The sequence below is a fragment of the Myotis davidii genome, unplaced genomic scaffold, assembly GCF_000327345.1.
Source record: "Myotis davidii unplaced genomic scaffold, ASM32734v1 scaffold2798, whole genome shotgun sequence".
Taxonomy (NCBI): domain Eukaryota; kingdom Metazoa; phylum Chordata; class Mammalia; order Chiroptera; family Vespertilionidae; genus Myotis; species Myotis davidii.
The window spans coordinates 295,634-303,834 of NW_006289553.1; the positions used below are offsets into that span (position 1 = coordinate 295,634).

An 8,201-nucleotide genomic window follows, 5' to 3' on the forward strand; every position below is an offset into this window, starting at 1 on the left:
CGCGCGGGCCCGAAAGGTGCAGGTTTCCTCGCGGTCGAGAGCGATGGCGTCACCCGGTTCACCAGGGCAGCCGTCCTCCCTCACACTCACATCACACACAGACACACTCACGGACACCCACACCCACAAACCCGCGCCTTCACCATGTATTCTCGGTCTCACACACACACACACACACACACTCACGCAAAGGCTCACATACACATATCCAACATTTACACTGTCACACTGACACACTGGCTCAGTCACACTCACTCTTACAGACGCACAGGTACAGACTCGCTCACGTGCTCTCCCATTCCTACTCACACATGCATGCTCTGCAACACAGGCACACACCCATGCAGACACACCTGCTGCCCCACAGCCGCACGCACACCAGCAGGCCCTCTGGCCAGGGCACTTAGCCGAGAGGTCTCAGCACGGGCATGGCTGGAGCCCCTTCCTTCCCCCCTGGCCCCTGCACACCCAGGAAGGTGGTTTTGGTCAAGTGTGAACAGGGAGGCCAGTGTGCCATCAGCTCCCAGAGCTCCCAGCTGGCCTGGACGCCTCTCCTTCTTGGACCCCAGGCCTTCTGGGGCCTGGGCAGCCTCCAGGGCCAGGGCCAGCCTTTTCTCCAGAGGCCTCAGCCCTCTGTTCCCTAACCAGTGGTTGGCAAACTGCGGCTCGTGAGCCACATGCGGCTCTTTGGCCCCTTGAGTGTGGCTCTTCCACAAAATACCGACGTCTGCGCATGGGCCACGGAGTTTCAATTGCACTGAATGTGCGCGCCCGCACGTGGTATTTTGTGGAAGAGCCACACTCAGGAGCCAAAGAGCCGCGTGTGGCTCCTGAGCCGCAGTTCGCCGACCACTGTCCTAGCTCATAGGTCGATTGCCCTAAGCTCCAGGGCCCTCAACGTCCTCCAAGATTACCCTGCCCCGCTGGGCCTGCAAGCCCTGAGCATGGAGGCCTGTCTCTGCGAGTTCACAAGTCCACACTGAGGAGGCAAAATGGGCTTGTCACGTTTCTCTTCTCAGCAAGACTTTGTACAAAGATTCCTGGACCAAACACACAACATAATATAGACGATGTATTATAAGCGCTGTACACCTGAAACCTATATAAGGCACCTGACCCAAGGTCACCCCAATAAATTCTATAAAAAATAAAGAAGTTTCCTGGAGTGTGGCCAGCTTAGGCCAGTCCTCCTTGTATCTCTCGGTGACTCATGGGACTAGAGGCAGGAAGTCCAGGGCCTCCTCCCGCAGCCTCCCCATGGGATGTCCCAGAACTCTGAACAGTCTGACCAGGCTGATGGGACTCCCTCATCCCAACAGGTGCAGCCACAGCCGTGGGGCCTGGCTACCCAGACTCAGCCAGGCCCCGGTGGCGCCCCCGCTCAGGCCACGAACAGAGCACAGCTCTCTGAATTCAGACCAGAGAACCAGAGGTGGCTGCCATTCACAAAGCAACCATGTCAGGGTGACAGGCCGGTCCTCGCACACAGCCCCCGAGCTCTGAGTTGAACCCGAGTCACCAGACTGGTTCCCCCTCCCCTCATGGTGGGTTCCCCTCTAGAGCTTCGGGTGTCCCTTCCTGCCTGTCAGGAGTTGCAATGACACTGACCTCAAAGGATCATGGGACCGGACTGCATTCCCTCCCCCAGGCTCTGAGGCCTTGCACGTTTTCCCACCTCCCCCCAGGTCCCCAGGCCTTGAACACCATCTGCCAGGTGCCCCCTCCCACCTACAGCCTCACCATCACAGGGGACCTATTTAAGACTTGGCCAAAATCAGACTTTGCCAAAAATTTCCCAGGCTGCACTACGTATGGTTCTTATAAAATAAGCAACTAGGTAGACATTTCAAAGACCTGCCAGAGGGGTTTTCTGAGACTCCTCCTATTCTCCACCAAATCAATTACCAAGCAACATTCCGAATGCAGATGCAACCATCGTCGAGCCCTCTTCTGGCGAGACCTGCTCCTTCCCATCTCTCCCCTTCCTCCTCCTTCTCCCCGCCCCCAACTGAGCAGCTATGGACCCCTTGCTATGGGGGATTGGAGTGAGCGTACAAGGATGTTTGCCCCAAACCCCGCAACTGCTTTGGAGGCCAGCCTTCTGCCCTCTGCAGTTATAGCTGCTGAGCAGCAGTGATGGACAGCAAGGAGAACCAATCACAGCTCTCTCCTTGATGCATTTCAAAGGCGGAACTCTGTGTTCCCTATGGCAACGTGGAACAACAAGCTGACACCATTTCTGGACAAAGACCTGTCTCCCAGGAATGTGTGTAGCATTACAAGTTTGCTGCACGTCTGGGAGAAGTGCACACAGAAATCAGAGGGACTCACATCCATGTAAGACTCAGAAACAAGAAACATCCGCTGCACAGCATGATCAGGCCCTCAGTGACACCTCCCCGCAAAGACCATCGCCCCAGGGGTCCAACTTGGGCTGAACCGTGCTGGCAACGTCTCCCACTAAGACATGTTAAATATGCATCAGGAGGGACTCGCACACATGGCACAACAGTTACTAGTTGTTCAGACAAGAGGGTTCCGAACTTTGCATCCCGGGGGTGGCTGTGACCACCGGCTCCGCTCCGTCCTTTCCACCCCGGCTGTGTCGGGGCCCCCTGTGCTCCTGCCCTGCTATTCACGTGAAGCATGTGAAATAAGCTACGATTGAGAAAGTCAACTACCACTAGAATCCCCAAACTCGGGCATGCAAGGCCTTTTGAGAAAGCTGAGGCTGGTGGTGGGTGAGCTGGTCTGTGAGCAGTTCCCAGGGACAGCAGATGGGGGAGTTTCTTTCTTTCTTTCTTTTTTTTTTTTTTGCGGGGCGGGGTGGCGGGGACGGGAATTTGCAGTCTGGAGACCAAAAGGGGTCTGAGTAGGCCTGTAATTGTCAGACCTCCCCTGCTCTCCAGCCTGGGTAGCAAGGATAAAAAATGATCAGATTCACAAATTCAGGTTGTCCCTACACCTCTGGCTCACCCATTGTCCTCAGACGGTCATCTCTGTGAGTGATCTGCAACGTAGGCGATGTTTCACAACTAACCGAGTTTGAATTTCCCTCTTCCATTTCTCAGCATAAATGCAAATAGCGAGCTCATGTCACAGGAGGCTCTCACAGTGCTACGTGCCGATACTCATGGGACAGTCTGTAGGGCTTCTTTAAGTGAATAATTAGCAAGCTACTAAATAACCCTCCGTCATTCTAATAAGAGTTTTCTGTCTGGTCAGGACCAAGAGGTCACGGTTTGATTCCTGGTCAGGGCACCTGCCCAGTTTGCGGGTTCAATTTCCAGTGGGGGCTGTGTAGGAAGCCGCCGATCAATGCTTCTCTCTCATCATTGATGTTTTTCTCTCTCTCCCTTCCTCTCCCTTCCTCTCTCGGAAATCAGTAAGAATACATTTAAAAGAGTTTGCTAAGCACCAGCTGCCCCGTACTTCCTAAAGTCTGGACGAAGGAGCCTGGGGCCGTGGCTGAAGGGACAGGGCTGGAGGGGACCTCCACCTGGGCTCTCTGCGGACCCCTGCGGGGCCCAGGCATCTTGGGCATGTTCCTGGGCCTCTCAGGCTGAGGTGCCCGGCTTCCCCGAGGTGCTGTGCTTCCCCTGTTCTGGGGTGTTCAGAGTCAGGCAGGCAGGGCTCCTGCCGAGTGAGGCTGCCAGGGTGGGCACCTGAAGCAGGTGGCGGCCCCAGTGGCCCTGTCACAGGAAGTGGCCTTTCCTCCCTTGCTGTTTCTTTTTGAGTATGAGGCAAACCAAAAAATTTCCCCGCAGATGGTTTAGGAACCAAAATTGGACACTGACTTCGGCGTGGGGATTTTGCCCTCCGGGTAGGGCACTTCATTCTGCAACTCCAAATGCAGAAACTGCCCGACAGGCCCTGAACACAGCCCTTCTGGGCAGCCACTTCCAGGTCACCCCCAGAAAGGACAAGGGGAGCTCCCTCCGGGGAAACAATTTGAATAGGCGTGGGCCTGTCTGAAGTTGTCCGGGGAACTAGGACATGGGACCGGGGTGCTCCCTCCTGCTCTGACTCAGGTCGATGTGATATCTTGTTTCCCAAAAGAAAGCAAAAGGTTAGCCTGGCCGGTGTGGCTCAGTGGTTGAGCATCGACCTATGAACCAGGAGGTCATGGTCAGGACACATGCCCAGGTTGCAGGCTTGATCCCCAGTGTGAGGCCTGCAAGAGGCAGCCAGTCAATGATTCTTTCTTATCATTGATGTTTCTCTCTCCCTCTCCCTTCTTCTCTGAAATCAATAAAAATATATTTATATATGTATTTTTTTAAAAGGTAGAAAAGGATGCAGGAAAAGTTCCCCATTTTTTCCAGAGCCTTGATTCCATTTTTTCCTCCATTTTTAAGGATAAATAAGATTGATTTTACACCAGGATCAGAAAAAAAATAACATCCATTTATGGATCTTTGAAATAGTCATTCATTCATTCATACAGCCACATGTCCGCTAGGCAGTTGAGAAATCAGATCTACTCTGAGCCTATTCTGCTTGTAAATCCCCCAAAGCTGCTCCAGGCTGGGGTGGGGCTTGCAGCTGCCCCTCCTGGGGTCCCCACGAATTAATGCCCTTGAAGGTGTCCCCCCAATCCTTCCTCCCCACTGTCACTCCGCCTGCATTGTGTAACTCCCTGGAAGGCCTGTGAAGACAGGCGCCTCCCACATCTGAAGGTATCTTCAGAATTACGTTGTGGGGGTTTTGCCCAGAGCAAGGGTCCGGCTGCCACTGGGTTGTCAAAAGACCTGAAATGCTAATAATGCAATAAAAGCTCTGACATTTGCCCAGAAAAACAAGACAGCCGAAACGTACACCTCCAAATACCTTTTGCAGTTAGGCAAATCCCAGTAGCATCATTTAGCTACATGCATCTAAGTTAAGATCCTTTCAAAAGCTGGAATTTTGCCTAAGCCATTCCTTGCTACCCGCTACCCACCAGGCCTTACTAGCATCTGCCATCGCTCCTCACCACTCTGCCCAGCAGGGCCCCCGTCTTTCCTGACACCCATGCCCTCACTACCCCCTACCATCCCCTTGTTCTCCCTACAACCCCCGTACAGTTCCCCACATGCCTGCCATTCCCTGCCACTCACCCCATTCCTCCCCATCTTTCCTCCGCCGCCCATTCTCCCCCACCATCCCTCACGCATATGAAGTGTGTCCCTCTCCCACCACTGCTCGGCCCCAGGCCCAGCTGTCAGGCCAAGGCTGAAGGGTGGGCAGCCTGGGCAGCCGGGAACGGACGCCAGCACCTCTAACTGCATCTGACCCCAGAGCTCAGACCCAGGGGCCAGCTCCTTCCCGGCCCTCCCCGCTCTCCGGGTCCCTGAGAAACTCCAGCTCCTCTTGCAGCCACACTCCCAGGGCAGGGACCTGCTGCCACCGCACACATTTTGGTTCCAGAGTTTCCATCGGAGAAGACAGACCTGTGACAGACCTACCCCTCCCCCCGTGCAGGGGAACCACGGAGGCACCCCCCGTCCTGGGAGTCCCCTCCTGGATTCCACAGTAGGAGGGAGGTTAGGGGGCCGAAGGGCCTGCTGGACGACCAGGATCAGGGTCTGGCTGAGGCCTGAGCTCTTGCTGCGCCAGGCACGCGCAGAGGCTTGGGCGGAAAGAGAAATGAGGCCAATGGGCTGAGCAGACACGCGCACACACAGTGCCGGAGTGTCGGGGTGGCACGGAGGACCCACAGTGTGGACTGTGCCCCAAGTCCTCAGGAAGCCCCCTTGTCTGTGTTCCTCATGATGGCAGGGAGGCGGACATTGTCTAAAATCAGCACGCGATCTCCAGGACTGCACAACAAATGCAGCCCAAACCGAGTGGCTGGCTCAGACAGCCACGTCATCTCATTACCTCTCAAGGTTTCTGCGGGCCAGGGTCCGGGGAGGGGCGGGCCGAGTAGGACTGTCTGGATGGGGAAAGAGGGACTTCCTCCTAGGTCTGGTCCTTGGCCCTCTGACCCTCTGCCGTGCTCCTCACAGACCTCAGAGCCATCAACCAATACTGTTCCCTGCACAGCCAGAGATCCCCACCCACACGGAGCCCTATGGCTCAATGGGGAGGGCTGGGGCTCCTGGGGGTCCTGGGGGCAAGAGGGAACCAGCCCTGAGGGTCACAGGGTCATCTTTCCAAGTTCCCACGTCCTCAGAGCCAAGGTGCTCTGTCGGCAGGTTTGGGGGTGCCGAGCTGCCCTTGCAAAGCATTTTGGGGTCTCTTGGATAAAGATTTCAGTATTAAACATTAAGATTTTGCGATGATTAATTCTCGCCAGGCATGAGGAAAGAGCTGTAACTACATTTCAGTGTAGCATTTGAAAGGATTTAGTGATTTTCCATTAAAAAATTTTTTTTAAATGTCAAGGGTACAGATCTTTATTCGAGGACTCGGCCTATGGCAGGTTTCAGATTTAAAAAGACCCAGCCCGGCGATGGAAGTGTGAGACCAAGACCGGGGGGTGAAAATCTACAATTCAAACATTATGAAGCTGTTACGTCGTCAATTGGTTAAAAAAATCATCTCCGTGGAAAATTTTGTAAGCTTTCCATGCATAATCAACTAAAATGAACCCTTGTAAGAGCTTGCTTTCTGAATAAAATGATCAAGCTCAGATCAAAGGCATTGCTGAGGGGTCCGATCCCATTACAGAAAACCGAAATGAAGGCCCCGGGTTATGCTGTGGGGGAGACTGGCCGGACCTTGCTGCCCCCCTTCCTGGCCGCCTCTGTCTCTCTCTCCCCCAACCCTGCCTCTCGGCCAAGAAACCATGTAGAGGTGCAGTCTTCAATTTTATGGAGCCATGGGTTCATTGTAAATATTTATTAGCTATTTAGTAGACACAATTAAATTTCTGGCTGAGCTTTGCATGGCTATTTCATTAGAATTCGCTAAGGCCCACTTTCAAGTCTAAGTGGGTACCATAGAGTAGAGCGGTGTAGACATTAAAGTGCAATGAGCCCGACCGGCGTGGCTCAGTGGTTGAACATCGGCCTATGAACCTGGAGGTCACGGTTTGATTCCGGGTCAGGGCACATGCCCGGATTGTGGGCTCGGTCCTCAGTGGGGAGGTAACCAATCAATGATTCTCTTTCATCATTGATGTTTCTCCCTCCCTCTCCCTTCTTCTCTGAAATCAATAAAAAGATATTTTTAAAAATAAAGTGCAAATGAAGAATTGGTGCTGATCACAGCAGGTGGGCAGCGACTTCCTGTCCGTGAGAAGCAAAGGGCCTGGTCTGAGAGCCAATATCCTGGCAGAGGCCCGTGTCCCGTGCCTTCCATGCCCTCTGTGTGTGGGCACCATCATCTCTCCCCAGCACAGTCAGAGAAGTGGTGGGCTCCTTCCCCAGGAAGGAAGTGGGCAGGCAGGAGCCTCTCGGGGCTGCGCATCAACCCCAGCGCCCCAGCTGAGACCCGCCCAGAGAAGACCTCCGGCCAAAGTCACCAGACAGCACAGCAGGCCCTCACCCTCTGCTCCTGCTCCTGCTCCTGCTCCTGCTCCAGAGCCGGCAGCTAACCCCACTCGCCCACCCCCTACATATGTGCTTTCACCTGGTAAAAAGGGCCCTGGCCGGGAGATCCTGCTCCCGAGTGTCTCCCCCAGAGGAATGAACACACCTGTGCACGCGAACACCTGTACATGCGTGTTCATGGCTGCCTTGGTCATGCAGCCGCAGGTGGGAACCAGCCCGCTCTCCTTCATCGGCTCAGCGGAAACGCGGTGAGGGCTCTCCTGCAATGAACACCACGTGGCAGTGAGGGAACCGAGCACTGGCCCTGCCACCGCGCGAGGACCCTGCAATCACCACGTTCGTGGAGGCCCGCACAGGGACGCATTGCACAGGGACGCATTGCATTGCATGGGGACGCATTGCACGGGGACGCATTGCATTGCACGGGGACGCATTGCATTGCACGGGGACGCACTGCACAGGGATGCCCCGCGGGCCCGCAGTGCAAGTGCTCAGAACCACAAGCCCGGAGAGAGCACTGTGGTTGCTGAGCTGGAGGGCGGGACGGGGTGGCCACCAGCGGCGTGTGGTTTCTTCCGGGGTCAGGAGCTTGTTCTAAAGCTGGTTGTGGTGACGGTTGCACAACCGTGAGCGCACCAGCCACCGCTGGACTGCGCACTGTAACGCGGCGGGTGCGGGCGGCACTCGGCTTCCGAAAGGCTTTAGCGGCGCGCGAAGGGGATG

The 8,201-nt window shown here is 55.2% G+C and overlaps 1 long non-coding RNA gene across 1 annotated transcript in view; it reads right to left on the reverse strand.

Annotated features, from left to right (window-relative positions):
- Positions 1 to 3,548: 3,548 nt before the first annotated feature.
- The window catches only part of LOC107182824, a 20,964-nt gene continuing 16,311 nt past the window's right edge, over positions 3,549 to 8,201 (reverse strand). Inside the window, exon 3 of the long non-coding RNA XR_001513572.1 lies at positions 3,549 to 3,562. This is a non-coding gene — a long non-coding RNA (uncharacterized LOC107182824). The remainder of the gene's footprint in view (positions 3,563 to 8,201) is intronic.